The sequence below is a fragment of the Neolamprologus brichardi genome, chromosome 7, assembly GCF_056152115.1.
Source record: "Neolamprologus brichardi isolate AB-2024 chromosome 7, ASM5615211v1, whole genome shotgun sequence".
NCBI lineage: Eukaryota > Metazoa > Chordata > Actinopteri > Cichliformes > Cichlidae > Neolamprologus > Neolamprologus brichardi.
In genome coordinates, this window is record NC_142110.1 from 46,409,124 (window position 1) to 46,424,512 (window position 15,389).

At 43.0% G+C, this 15,389-nt stretch overlaps 1 long non-coding RNA gene across 1 annotated transcript; it reads left to right on the forward strand.

Annotated features, from left to right (window-relative positions):
* The first annotated feature begins 13,993 nt into the window (after positions 1–13,993).
* On the forward strand, positions 13,994–15,193 carry LOC148102184 (uncharacterized). The gene is made up of 3 exons (XR_015719359.1): positions 13,994–14,038; positions 14,207–14,270; positions 14,668–15,193. It is a non-coding gene; the product is annotated as an uncharacterized LOC148102184 (long non-coding RNA).
* The last annotated feature ends 196 nt before the right edge of the window (positions 15,194–15,389 follow it).

A 15,389-nucleotide genomic window follows, 5' to 3' on the forward strand; every position in this document is an offset into this window, starting at 1 on the left:
ACAGATATTAAATATTTTGTGCTTAATTTGCAGTTAGTTTCAAAAATCGTCTCGCCTATGTTTTCTTAAAATAAGAGGTGCTCTATAAAAATGACATTAAATTCTGTAAACATGCCCTATTTGCAATTATTTATCATTACTGTTGTCCAAGTGGTCTCATTTCAAAGTTCAAAGCGAGCATCGGAACGGGCAAGAAAGGCGACTTTTAATTGACTTTGAATGTGTTGTGGTTACTGATATCAGATGGGTTGAGAAACTGGCTTAGAATTCCTCTTGCCTTCAGCATGGCCATTCCCCTCTGACTTCTGGCATCAACAAGGCATTTTTACCCAGGGAAATGTTTATTCCGCTTTTCAGTTTGGACTGTTCTCTGTAAATTCCTGAGAAAATTTGAGAAGATCAGGAGTGTCTGAAGAACGTAAAACAGCCCATCTGTCACCAACAGCAATGCTGCATTCAAAGTCACTTAAATCACCTTTTTTTTTCTTTCTGGCATGTGATTGGCTGATTTGCATTCACAAGAAGCTGAATAGGTTAGTGGATAGTAAGTCTGTATTGTGTTATTGTATATTGTTTTTTTCAGTTATTGCTCTGGCATAGAAGTTCTTTTTTTTTTTTTAAAGTAATTTAGTAATTCTAACATCTCCGCTTATGTGAAATGTAGACCTAATAGTAAACATCATTTACATGTCCAGTTTTAAAATATTTTTAATCTTGTCTGGTAAAGTTTTGTAATTCACTTACATTTAGGGAAGGAAAGTTTGAAGAAAGGAAATTTAATGTGTATGTTCTAAGATAACGGTGACATTGACGACCTTTATTATAACTGTCATGGTCCCCGTGCCTGCCCAGCCGGTCTCACAAGGCTACACTTGTGTTTTTGCTTTCTCTCTCTCTCTCCCCTACCTCTCTGCCTTGGCGGAGCTCACTGCTGGCTCCCGCCCTTGGCTCACACACCTGTTGGCGATCAGCTGATTTCCCGACTACTATTTGAGGCTGGGCCACAGATCTTCTCATCGCTGGATGATAATCAGAATCAGAATCAGAAACTTTATTTTCATTGTCACAGGTACAACGAAATTAAGAATGGTCCCCGATCATTGCATAATCCCTAGCAATATCAAAATATAAATAAAACAATAAAATTCAATAAATAAAATAGATAGAATACTTAAAATACTAGACGTAACAGTAAACATTCACATACATTCCCACATACATGCTTCAGACCGTGCATAGATTAACACAAGAGTGGCGTGAGCGGTCTCTCAATCACACCACCACACAGTACTGACCCAAACATATAGTTCTTACACACACTGGACACTCTGGACATTGTTTTCACTTCATCACTTTAAGCATATTTGCACTGCACAAGACACTATATAATGTGGATTGCACAACACTGGACATTATATTCCTCATTTCCAGTTAATATTTGTACAGCTGCTGTTATTGTGTGTATATATATATTTATATTTATATTTCTTCATACATTCTTATATATTTCTATACTGTGTATTTTGTTGTACAGTTATCTTATTTTCAACTTTAATTTATATATTTTATCTTATTCTTTCCCAGTTAAATTTACCCTTCATTCTAATTTGTGTTGTACAGTTATCTCATTCTTAACTTAATTTTTTATATTTTATTTTATTTTATTCCTTCCTGGTTAAATTTACCCTTTTTTATTTTCATATTTCTTTCCTATCTTATTCATAGCCTTTTCTTTTTTTCTTTAGGTCACGAGCAGTTGTCCAAGCATTTCACTGCATATGGTACTGTGTATGACTGTGTATGTGACAAATAAAAATTTGAATTTGAATTTGAATTTGTGATGGACATTTTTTTTGTAGTATTCAGATGTGTTATTGCAGTTGGATAACAGCTGTGTTTGAGTCTATTAGTCCTTGCGCTGATTGCCCTGTACCGTCTGCCTGAGAGCAACAGTTCAAACAGGGAGTGGCCTGGATGTGAGGTGTCTTTTATGATGTTTTGGGCCTTTTTAAAACAGTGGATGTTGTGTAGAACTTCCAGTGTGGGGAGAGGGCAGCCAGTGATCTTTCGGGCGGTGTTAATGATCCCTTGAAGTGCTTTCCTCTGAGCTCCTGTGCGCTATGGAACGTTACGTCTCTGAGTCGCTTGCTGCGGGCTTGATTCGTCCCTCCTCCTCCCCGGTTGCAGTTGAATTCTTCTTCGTGGACAAAAAGGATGGTTCGTTGCGCCCGTGTATCGATTATCGGGGCCTTAATTTAATCACTGTCAAGAACAAATATCCTTTCCCGCTGCTTTCCTCTGCTTTTGAGCTGCTCCGGGGCATGACTGTTTTTACAAAGCTGGACCTACCACCTTTGCGTCAGGGAGGGGGGTGAGTGGGAGACGGCTTTCAATACTCACCGGGGGCACTTTGAGTACCTTGTTATGCCTTTCGGCCTCACCAATGCTCCCGCGGTTTTTCAAACCATGGTAAACGAGGTGCTTCGTGACTTTGTTAATCGCTGTGTCTTTGTGTACTTGGATGATATTCTTGTTTTCTCTAAGACACTCGCGGAGCATCAGGTGCATGTGAGACAGGTCCTGCAACGCCTCTTGGAGAACCGGCTTTTTGTAAAGGGGGAGAAGTGTGAGTTCCACGTGTCTGCAGTAGCTTCCGACGCCGGGGTGGGGGCGGTTCTCTCGCAACAGGAGGATGGTAAGCTTCACCCGTGTGCTTTCTTCTCTCGCCTGCAGAAAACAATTACAACGTCGGGGATCGGGAACTCTTGGCCATAAAACTCGCCCCGGAGGAATGGAGACATTGGCTGGAGGGAGCTGTTCACCAGTTCATTGTTTGGACGGATCACAAGAACCTGGAGTACATCCGCTCGGCCAGATGTCTCAATTCTCGGCAAGCCAGGTGGGCGTTGTTCTTTGCTCGCTTTGATTTCACCATCACTTACAGGCCAGGATCCCGCAACGTGTAGCCGGACGTCGGCAATTTTCCACCACGGAGGAGGAGTCGGACCCCGAACCCCGAACCCGTTCTGCCGACGGCCTGTGTTATTGGAGCTGTTTCCTGGGAGATTGAATCCCTCATTCAGGAGGCACAAGAGACTAAACCGGATCCTGGGACCGGTCCGACTGGCCGCCTCTTCGTCCCTTCGGCTGTCCGCTCCCAGGTACTCCAGTGGGCTCACACTGCCCGTTTCTCATGTCTCCCCGGGGTCCTCCGCACCCTGTCTTTCCTTCGACGCTACTTCTGGTGGCCCGCCATGGCAAAGGACACCAGGGAGTTTGTGTCCGCCTGTCCGACCTGCGCCCAGAACAAGCTGTCGAACCAACCTCCGTCGGGCCGCCTTCTACCTCTCCCTACGCCAGGCCGACCATGGTCACACATCGCTCTGGACTTCGTCACTGGACTGCCTCCCTCGGCAGGTAAGACAGCTATACTAACCATCATTGACCGTTTCTGTAAGGCCGCACACTTTATCGCCCTTCCTAAACTCCCCACTGCCCTGGAGACGGCTCGGCTCCTCACCTCACATGTATTCAGGCTCCACGGGATCCCCGAGGACGTTGTCTCGGACAGAGGACCACAGTTCACTTCCCGAGTTTGGAAGGAGTTCTGCACCGCACTAGGGGCCAAGGTCAGGCTCTCTTCCGGTTTCCACTCGCAGAGCAACGGACAATCCGAACAGGCTAACCAGGAGTTGGAAGCTGCCCTCTGCTGTGTTGCCTCCCACAATCAATCAACCTGGAGTGAACAACTACCGTGGATCGAATACGCCCACAACAGCCACACCTCCACCGCCACAGGCAAGTCACCCTTTGAGGCTTCCCTGGGCTACCAACCACCTCTTCTCCCAGCTGTCGAAGGTGAGCACTCTGTCCCCTCTATACAGGCTCACCTCCGCAGGTGCCGCCGTGCCTGGCGTGCTACTCGGGCTGCTCTACTCCGCACTAAGGAGCGCAACAAAGCCCTCGCTGACCGTCACCGGACACCGGCCCCTGAATACTCCGTCGGTCAACAGGTATGGCTGTCCACCCGTTTTGTGCCGTTGCGGGCCGAGTGTAATTGGTTAATTGGCCCCTTTCCCATAGACTCCGTTGTCAATCCTGTGTCTGTTCGCCTCAAACTACCACGCAACATGCGAATTCACAATTCGCCGGGAGGCTCCCGTTGAGGGGGGGGGGGGGGGGGGGGGGGGTGTAGCATCCCTGGCTGAATGATGGTCTCTTATACTGATGCTTCACAGAGGTTTTATTGCAAAGGTTTTTATTGAAACATTCAGTGAAGACACTGTAAGAGCTAGGAGCAAAACAAAACCAGCAATATTAATACCATAACATCAAAGGAAACAAATTTCTCCTGCTCACATATAGCATATACATCAAATTTACATCACTCAATTCATTATATCACCTCACTAACTTACAACTACACATAAAGGTCAAGGTCAAGGTTAACAACATAAACTCTATTAAACGACATTTTGATTGCATGTAACTTATTCCGTTAAAGGAAACATTAACAAACCTTGTGCCACTGTCAGCCAGGTACTAATTGGCAAAGGAAACGTACATATTTTTCACTTTAAGGCACACTATTTACCATATCCTAAAAGAAACGTTACTAACAGCCCTTTAACGGTTTTGCGCCAGTTTCCTGTTTCAAAATAAAAGCATGGATTTCAAAATAAAACCGAAGTACCTTTCAAACAAACGTAAAAATATTTACCAAATTTAAAGGTCATTTACACTCCCACCAAATCACGAGTGTTTTAACAAAAGGGAGAACCATAACACGAATGATTTTTAAAAACAAATGACCTTAACCACAAGGCCTTTTACATAACGAAAACAAAGAATTATCCATGCATGAGCCTGCAGGTAATGTCCACAAGTCTTCATACAATAAAGGATATAGTCGTTGTCTTAGACAGCCTCTAAAAGCAAGATCAGTTTCTGAATGGGTCGTTCAACAATATGTGACCAAGTGGTCGGCGGGGTTAGATAAAAAGTAATAAAATGACAACGCCACCTAGGGGAATTTCACCCCCAGGAAATGTATTTAAGAAGAATAAATAAAAAAAAAAATAAAAGGAGGCCGCACAGATTCAAGGATGCACTATGAGGCAGGTTGGCTCCAATATTATAACAGTTTTATTTATAATAAAAATAAATAAAATATTAAAACCCAAGATGTAGCGTCATTGTTGACAGTGTCCTAAGGGAAAATAAAACAATCAGGGAACTCGGACTTACCAGCAGCCGTGGACCCAAAAGAAAATCACACAAAGAAAATTACTGCAGCCCACCCGGTGCTGTACAAAAGAAAGTGTGAAAACGACCCACCACCTGAGGTCCCAGGGCCACTGGCACGTCCTCCGTTTGCTGAAATTAAACACAGAAAAATATGTTAAAGGAATAAAAGGACACTGAGCGTCAGGCTCGCTACAGATCATAAAAAACTAAAACACACTTTAATAAAAGGAAACACACACACACACACACAGGAAGGCTTATACCCCACGGGTCAAACTATCACTCGTGCTGGTAGTAATTATCCTCGATCGCAAGCCGGTCTGGCTCCTCACCGGCTGAGACCGGCAACCGAGGCGATTTAAAGTCCAGCACGACACTCGGGCAGAGGGTCGCTTCAGCCCGATCACAGAAGCTTGGGTACGAGCAACAGTCCAGGATAAAAATAGAATAAAACCAGGCGAACCAGAAAAAGGTAAGCCGACTTAATAAAAACAAAATAAGACGAAACAAGGCAAGACAAGACAAGACAAGACAGCAGGCTCCACTGAGGAGGAGTCCTCACACCAGCGGCTGGGAAGGCGTTTCACTCTTCCAGTTTAGGTAGGGCGATCTGCCACGGAGAGGCGAATGCAGCAGTCAAACCCTAAAACAGATAAATATAGCCTTAGACTCTTATAGCTATAAATGCTAATAAAAGTCGTTTTAACAGCTTACCCCCGGAACGGAGGCGCTATACTCTCACTGGTGGGGATAACACGAGCACCTCTCTCCACAACGCCGGAATAAAACCAACTGCCGTGCTACAACAGGCCGCAAAACTATTAACACAAATTCCAGTGCTCGAAGGGAATCTGAGGTTAAGAGCGTACCTGTAGCTGTCATATGATTGACTCCTGCTGATCAGTCCGTCGCAGTGGGCCAGCATTTACTGCTGCTTTGTGCCGAATGCATGGGAGGAATGATCAAACAAAAACACCGGCTTGCTTTATACGGGCTAATGCCGCCCTGCAATCAATACGCAGGTGGGCTCCCAATCAACTAGCTGCGCGGCGAAGAGAGCGAGCGCAGGAGAGAGCGAGCGAGAGAGAAAAAGAAAGGAGAGAGAAAAAGAAAGGCGAGTAGCCCATCTGGCCACAAATAGATGGCTTGCCAGAACATTGACCCTCCCTTTTCATTTTCTGGTCTCAGCGACTGTTTCTTCAACTCTGGCTAATCTCCACTCGTTCCGTGGCAGATCATCCATCCTTTCGATGACTATGTCACCAACTTTCAGATTTCTTCTAGAAATATGCCACAGTTGTATAGTGGCAATATTAGAGAGATACTCTCTTCTCCAGCGGTTCCAGAATTGCTCTGCTAGATACTGGATATGACGCCATCTCTTACGAGCATACATGTCTTCTCTGATGAACGTCCCAGGAGGTGGTAAGGCTCCAGTGGGTTTCATAGTGAGTAGGTGATTAGGAGTCAGCGGTTCTGGACCATTTGGATCATTCAGGTTATCCACAGTGAGTGGACGGCTGTTCACAATAGACATTGCTTCATAAAACAATGTCCTCAAACAGGCATCATCTAATCTTCCAGGTGAGAGTGAAAGAGTGGACCGAAGTACATTTCTTACTGTTCTGATCTGTCTCTCCCAGACACCTCCAACATGGCTTGAATGGGGAGCATTCATAATGAAGTCGCACTGCCTCTGAGCCAAGAATGCAGTAAGACGATTGACATCCATCTGTTTCAGAGCATTATACATTTCATTCTTAGCTCCAACAAAATTGCTTCCTTGGTCACATCTTATTTGTCGTACTGCTCCTCTTATGGAAACAAAACATCGGAGGCCATTAATGAAGGCATCTGCTGACATATCATTCACCATTTCAATGTGAATTGCTCTACAACAAAGGCATGTGAAAAGCAGACCATAACGTTTATTCACCTTACGCCCTTGCTTTGTAAAAAATGGCCCAAAACAGTCCATTCCGCAATAAGTGAAAGGTGGAGATGGATCCACCCGCTCAGATGGCAGGTCTGCCATTCGCTGCTCCTCCACTGATCCCCTGAATTTCCTGCATTTGACACACTGATGCACATAAGATGCAACAGCTCTGTTCATTCCTGGGATCCAGTATCCATTTAATCTGATCTCGTTGATGGTTATACCCCTTCCTTGGTGTTTAACCTGTTCATGATGATGAGCTATTATCATCCTCGTTATGTGGTGGTCCTTTGGAATGATCATTGGATGTTTCTGAGAGGCAGGGAGAGATGCATTTTTCAGTCTTCCTCCCACCTTGAGGATTCCATCTTTGTCAAGAAAGGCATCCAATCGAAACAGTTTACTCTGGCGTGAAAGTTGTAAGCCATTACTAAGTAGCTGGATCTCATCTGGATACACTCGTCTCTGTAAATCTCTTATAATGATGCGCTGTGCATCCTCTTGCTCCTGAACTGTGCTGTGACTTGTTGACTTGTCACTCTTGGCTCAGCGAAGAAGTCGCGCGACAGCTTGTTTGACCTTACACCATGAAGAAAACTTCGACAAGCGGTCTGAAAGAGTCACTTGTTCTGCAGACTCCAAATTTAGTGCTTGAACCCTTTTAACTTCAGGGTCCCCAACTGGGATTTCTGGGATTACCTCTACCTCTGGTGATACCTCTTTCTCCCATAAGAACTTGGGTCCAGTAAACCAGTTCGATGTCAGAAGCTTGCTTGCACTAGAACCTCTCGATGCAAGGTCTGCAGGATTCTTGTCAGTAGAAATATATCACCACTGCTGAGGAGTTGTACTGAGATGTATTTTCTGAATCCTATTTGATACAAATGTGTGGAAGCGACGTGCCTCGTTGTTAATGTACCCCAGTACAACCTTGGAGTCTGTCCAGAAGTATTCATCAATCCCTGAAATTCCCAGTTCTTCCTTTAGAGTATTGCTTGCTGCAACTGATACAACAGCAGCAGTCAGTTCTAACCTGGGGATGGTCACAGCTTTGATTGGAGCAACTCTGGACTTTGCCATAATCAGAGCACAATGAACAGTTCCATTTTCATTCACATGTCTCAAATAGGAGCACTGGCCATAACCATATGTGCTTGCATCAGAGAAGTGATGTAGCTCTCTCTTTGTGACCTTTCCAAAGTCAGCTGGTACATAGCATCGGGGTATGGTGATTTTATCCAAATTTGCCAGATCACTCTTCCAGGATCTCCAGACTGGTTGCAGTTTACTGATGAATGGGTCATCCCAACCTGTATCATGCCTACACATTTCTTGAAGAACCCTTTTCCCAGTTAGCAGGAAAGGAGCAATAAGCCCAAGTGGGTCATAAAGAGAGGCAACAGTGGATAGTATACCACGCCTGGTTTCTGGTTGGTCCTTCAAACGGGTATGGAACCTGAAACTGTCTGACTCAATGTGCCAGTGGATTCCTAAGGCTCTTTCCAGCGATGAATCACTAAAGGCAAGATCAAGAGCCTTTACTTCAGTGGCATGCTCAGATGGTGCTATACTCTCATGCACCTTTGCATTGTTACACACAAATTTGTGTAGTCGCAGACCACCCATAGCACAGAGCCTTTGGGCTTCTTTTGCAAGCTGAATAGCCTCATCTACATCTGCTATGTTTGTGACACCATCATCCACATAGAAGTCTCTCATAATGAATTGGGAGCCCAGAGGAAACAGGCTCTCGTTCTCCTTAGCTAGATGTTTTAACCCATAGTTGGCACATCCCGGTGAAGATGCAGCACCGAAAAGGTGAACTTTCATACGGAATTCCTGCGGCTCCACACTGAAGTTTCCATCCTTCCACCACAGGAAACGTAGGTAGTCTCTATCCGCTTCACGCACATGAAACTGATGAAACACCCTTTCAATGTCGCACATCAGAGCAACATGGTTCTGTCGAAATCTGATAAGAACACCAGTTAGAGTATTTGTCAAATCTGGGCCCGACAGGAGATGATCATTTAGGCAAGTTCCCTTGTACTTAGCCGAGCAATCAAAAACCACTCTGAGCTTCTCTGGTTTTTTGGAATGATAAACTCCGTGGTGTGGAATATACCATGTTTCACCTTCCTTCTCTTCACAGAGAACTTCTTCAGCATCATTGTTTTTAATTACCTCATTCAAAAACGTTTTGAGTTTTGTAGTTCCTGTTGTTCAGCAGCTTTCGTTTGAGATGGTTGAGCCGGATATTAGCTAACTGCTTGTTGTTGGAAAGGTAGGGTCTCTCTTTAAAAGGGAGAGGCATCTCATAGTGACCATGGGCGTTCATGTAAATGCTTTCCTTTAGCATATTGAGGAAGAGGATGTCATCTTGAGACACTGTTCTGCTGTCCTTGCTGATTTCCTTAAAGTCAGACTCAAGTACTTTAATGGCATCGGATGGCGTCACTGGATGAAGCTCTTTGACAGTTACTCTATGGCATATGTTGGCGACAGGAGGAGATTCAAGGTGAGGTGGTGAGCAGCCTATGATGCTCCATCCTAGGTCTGTGCGGACTGCATAAGGTTCATTATCTCTTCCTAGGATGACCTGTCTTGGTGCTAGTGCCTGTGAGCAGTTATAGCCTATTAGAAGACCAACTTCACAGTCTAAATGTGGCAGAATGTCATCTGCTATTGCTTTGAGATGATTCCAATGCCTCGCCGTTTCACTGGTAGGAATGTGCCTTCGATTCACTGGTATGGAGTCTTTGGTATAGGCAGGAGGGAGATCAATGTGATTTGTGGAGGTATAGCCACGCACTCTGAGACCTGAGACTCTTTCACTGTGTGTTACTGTGTCCTTTCCGATCATGGTTGTTAGCTTTAGCCTGACAGGATAGGTCTTGGTTGTCAAGCTACGACTAATATCTTCATCAATAAACACAGTGTCACTCTGGGTGTCAAGCAGAGCATAGACAAGCCTTTCTATTCCTGGGTTGTTGGAAGAGGAAACCCAGACTGGCAAAATCATGGATGTAGTCGTAGATGTGTTCTCAGTCTCTGTATTGAGAGACAATGTCGTAACTGCTTCATCTGTATTCTGATTAGGGGCTAACACAGGGTTCATGTTGGAATATCTGTTGTCATGAAGGCAAGTTGGGTGTCGTCCCTTACAGATATCACATACGTGTCTGTGGCGGCAGTCTTTAACATTATGGCCTGGTTTCAGACAACCATAGCAGAGTTTGTTTTCCCTTACATACTTTCTTTTCTCTTCCAGAGGTGTTCCTTTAAACTCTGGACAACTATGTAGGCGGTGTTTGTTATCATGACAGAACGTACAAGGGGGCTTTAAGCTTGTCTTGGATGGTACATTCTTCTCATTCTCTGTAAGTGTCTGTGTATGGAGAACAGTAGATTTATTTTTCTCCTTTCTTTCAAATGATGTTTCTCTACAGGTAAGTCTGATAAACATAATGCATGGAGGGAAGTTACTGGGTTACAGGCAATCTCTGCTTCTAATGACATGAAGTTGACAAAGTCCTGAAAGGCTGGAAATTCCTGTCTGTCCTTCATAAACTGGGTCACCTTGCAGTTCCACCTTGAAGCTGCCCACTCAGGTAACTTTTGGACCAGCTTTTGGTTCTCTTCACAGTCATTCAGAATGTCCAGCCCTTTAATATGAGGCATGGCTTGCTGACATGCATGTAGGAAGTCGGCGAATGCTCTGAGTTGTTCTGCATCCTTTGAGTGGATCTTTGGCCAGCTAGCTAGTTTTTCTCTGAAAGCTCTCTGCTAGATGAATGGTTGACTGTACCTGCTATTAAGGCGATCCCATGCATCCTTATACGCTTCATCATCCTCCCTGTAAAAGATACCATCAAGTGTCTTTTGTGCAGGACCTCCCACATATCTTCTCAAGTAATGCAGTTTGTCAGCTGAAGATATGTTCCTTTTATCTATGAGGGATATGAATGAAGATTTCCATTCAATGAACTGGATTGGGTCGCCGGTGAATACAGGTGGCTCTGGCATTGGAAGTCTGTTCATGGCTATGCTGTCTTGTACTGCTTGAGCTAAGTGGGACACATCTGTCTGTGGAGGTGAAGCTGTAAATCTTATGAGATGCTGAACTGGAGCCAGAGACACAGCTTGATGTGGGTGCATATGTTCCTGGTTCCTTAGTTTGCTGTTAGCAGAGCACAAGCTGCCCTCCTGCATTACGTCTTGGTTGTAAATTGACATTCTTGCTCGTGCTGCTTATATCCTTTTCAGCTCTTAGTCTTTCTAGTTCATGTTTTTGAGCTTCAAGATCCCTTTTCTGTTGCTCTACTAAGAGCTGGATCCTTTCTTTTTGTTTTCCTTCTGCCAATAACAACTCATATTCTGCTTCCTTTGCTGCTAATTCTGCTGCAGCATCTGCTCTTTTTACTGCGACAATGGAGTCTATAGTGTGTTGACTTGGAGGTGAAACTGTGGATCCATATATGGAATGAGCATAGTGTCTGTTAAGGAGCTCACGAAGGCGTTCTTTGACTGCTTCACTATCATAGTCTTCGTCTATGCCTGATATTCTTTCATATGCAATTTTAATAATGTCCTTTGTTACGCCCTCACATGCATCAACACGACGTCTCGTTTCACTGGATGGTGTGAGGTGATCTCTGATTTGTACATAAATGTCCGTAATATCATTCATGCATTTCTCTAAGATATCAATGAGAGCTGCGATTTCACTCTCTGGAATGTCAAGCTTTAGCTGATTTCTTGCCTTACGTGCCTGGATCTTCCATTGATCATAAAGGTGCATGAGCCACTTCTCCCTTTTGTGTGCCTCCTCTCTCTGAAATGCAAGCATCTTCTCCGTGGGATTTCTTGGGCGATCAGATCTGCGAAGTTCCTCATCCTTGCTTGCTCGACAGATGTCTTTTATTTGATCTGAGCCTTCTGCTTCTGCAGTTAATATCTGAGATGCTTCCATTTTGAGCGAGTGTCACATTTAGACCATCACAATGAATCCCTCTTCTCTCATCATAGACTTTGGCAGTCAGGTGAAACTCGTGAGGCTGAAGCTCTTACTGTAGCATCCCTGGCTGAATGATGGTCTCTTATACTGATGCTTCACAGAGGTTTTATTGGAAAGGTTTTTATTGAAACATTCAGTGAAGACACCGTAAGAGCTAGGAGCAAAACAAAACCAGCAATATTAATACCATAACAAACGTTACTAACAGCCCTTTAACGGTTTTACGCCAGTTTCTTGTTTCAAAATAAAAGCATGGATTTCAAAATAAAACCGAAGTACCTTTCAAACAAACGTAAAAATATTTACCAAATTTAAAGGTCATTTTGGGGGGGTGGGTACTGTCATGGTCCCCGTGCCTGCCTAGCTGGCCTCACAAGGCTACACTTGTGTTTTTGCTTTCTCTCTCTCTCTCCCCTACCTCTCTGCACTGTAAAATGTAATATTGTGTTTAATTAAAAATATTAAATAGGCTGAACTCAGTTTTTGTCAATTTGTTATCAGAACTCGATTTAAATAAGTTACCAGTACTTTTTATGCAAAAATGCTGATAAACTCAGTTTATTTGAGTTGTCTTAACTTAGAGAAACGAAGTAAGATGGAAGTTTTGCTTCTCAGTGCGGAAGGATGAAAGATGTGTTTTGAAAATGCCCCGTCACTACCGTCCTCCTCCCTCTTGGATCAGTCCGCATGTTCATGGTGCCAGCATTTGTTATGGAATATGTTGAGCAAACCTGGAAAAGTGTCAGCTCAAGATATTACTGTTTTCATTGCTGTGAATCTTTACTTGATACACTGACTTGGTGAGTAAATGTTTACTCTTATTCAAACTGATTTTGTGGCTTCTCTTAGTTTAGCACCAGGTTTATAATCTTGCTAGCTAGTTAGTGTTAGTGTTAGCGTTGCTGCTGCCACTGGGCTCATGTTACTTAAAAATTAACACCACAGCCTTAAAAACATTACATAAAACTATGTCAGTGAAATTTTCTGTTGATTGTTTGAAATAAAAAAGTGAAATAAGAGCCCAGACAAAATTCTTTGGGAGGTGCAGCCGTTGGGCGTGGGGGGTATTTTCAATCCATAGCCATAACTAACTAACTAACTAATTATATATATATATATCATGTTTAACCTGAGTAGCAAAGGAGTGCAGGGGGATTGAAAAGACTACCAGGAGTTAGCTGTGGGCGTGGACTCTATCGAGCCTTGACCTCCCGGTCAGCTATCATGCTGGTGGATAACAGAGCTCTCTGAAAACGTGGAAGCACTTTTGCAAATATGTGATATTTTGATAAATTAAGTAGATATTTGAGCATTACACAGCTACATTCTCGCCTGAAAATGTAGATGTGTAGGTTATTTTGTGACCCAGAAAGGGTAGTCTGGGGAAAAGGAGGATCACATTTGTTGGCTGGTTGTCAGAGCCTGTGTAAGCATAGCAATGGCGGAGGAGCGCGGCTAAAAAACTTATTACTTTTTCTGGGTCACAAAATAAACTTTTAAGATATTTTCAGGCAACAATGTAGCTGTGTAAAGTTCAAATATCTGCTCAATTTATCAAGACATCACATATTTGCAAAAATGCTCTGACGTTTTCAGAGACGTCCATTTTTTTTCATGCTTTGTGGCAGCTTTTGAACATCTGTGGCATCTATTAATGTCAAATCTAGACTTTATTTAACAACATAAGCAAGCTCTATGTTACAATAATTGCACAGCCATTAAGGATCAAATCAGTTTCTGAAAAATGTTCTGTTTTTTCTCCCTCTGCTTGCTTCTTACTGTCTTTGAGGCTCGGGACCAGCACTCCTGCTGTTGGACAGAAAGACATAAACTCAGTGGTAAGTATTTTGGTTTTCCAATATATTAGCAACTGTCAGTGACATTTATATTAATCAGGCTGAACTTTAATCATACTTTAGATCACCCTGTTTTACTTATTGTTTTATTTGTGCTTTGGTTTGGGGAAGTTGTTTCTTTACTGATCTTTTCCTGTCTTCTGTTATTAGACTTGAGATATGACTGCACTATGCTGTTGTTGGTGACTCCAGTTAATTCTACAAGACATGCTGTGTAAGTAAACAAACAACAACAGTTTGGTCTGCATTTCTTGAAAGATCACATCCCCCAAACTTAGTTTAGAGGGTCTACACTGTAAATAGTGAAGTCTGCAAGTTTTCTAACAACAAAATTTGTTTTGTGCCCAAATCATTTTGCACATCATTAGAATGAAAGTTATTGGCCATGTTTGCATAGCCCTTTTTAAAATGATGCTTTCATGACATTATTGTGTGTTGGGTGGTGGTCAGGGCTATCCAGACTGACAGTGGGACATTGAATGTCACCTCTCTGGTGGGGAGGGAGCCTGAGATTGTGTAAATTGGAGTCTGTTTTATACCAAATGCAGAAAAAAATGTTTTAAGAAAGCAATTCAGTTCATGTTCCAAAAAATATGATTGTTTGCTTGCAGGACAACAGGAGAGATGAGTCCTCCGTCACAGATGGTGTGGTCAGTGAAGATGGTCGCCTGCAGGTTCAAGCTCATTGCATCTCCAACCCACATCCACTGCCACTGTACTTAAGGGAAGTTAAAGACTTTCTTCTGCACCTACATTTGGATCACCTCGATCCATGATAGTCATTCAGGCAGTAATGCCTGGACTGGAAACAAGCCATCCTTAAAATAATACAACATTCCAGCTCCTGTGTTGGAATGAAAAACAAATGTGTTGTTTAAATTAGAGACTGCACTTGTGACAGAACAACAAATATTTTATTTTGATTATATAAGTAATGTAAGTACAAAACAAACTTGTGGTAGGCCTAAACTTATTTTCAGAATAATTACATCTGAGACTTTGTTTCATTGTAAGATTATAACCGTGATGGCAATATAATTGTTTGTTGTTCAGCAGAACAGTGTCCAGTATGTTGGCTGTTATACTTTGTTGTGTTTGAAAATAAAAGTTGGGCTCATTTTAACATCATTACAAAAAGTGTTGTTAATTATTTTTAATCATATTCAGGTTACCACAAATTGTTTTTTCATTTAGTTGAACTTGAAATGTTTGTCAGTAGGTAAACAATTAGTATTGTACAGTCAGAAATATCAAGTTATTCTTAATACTGCAGACTTGCAATGATGGCTGTTGTCCTAACAGTCATCTTAAGTAAGCTTGACTTAGTTTTTTT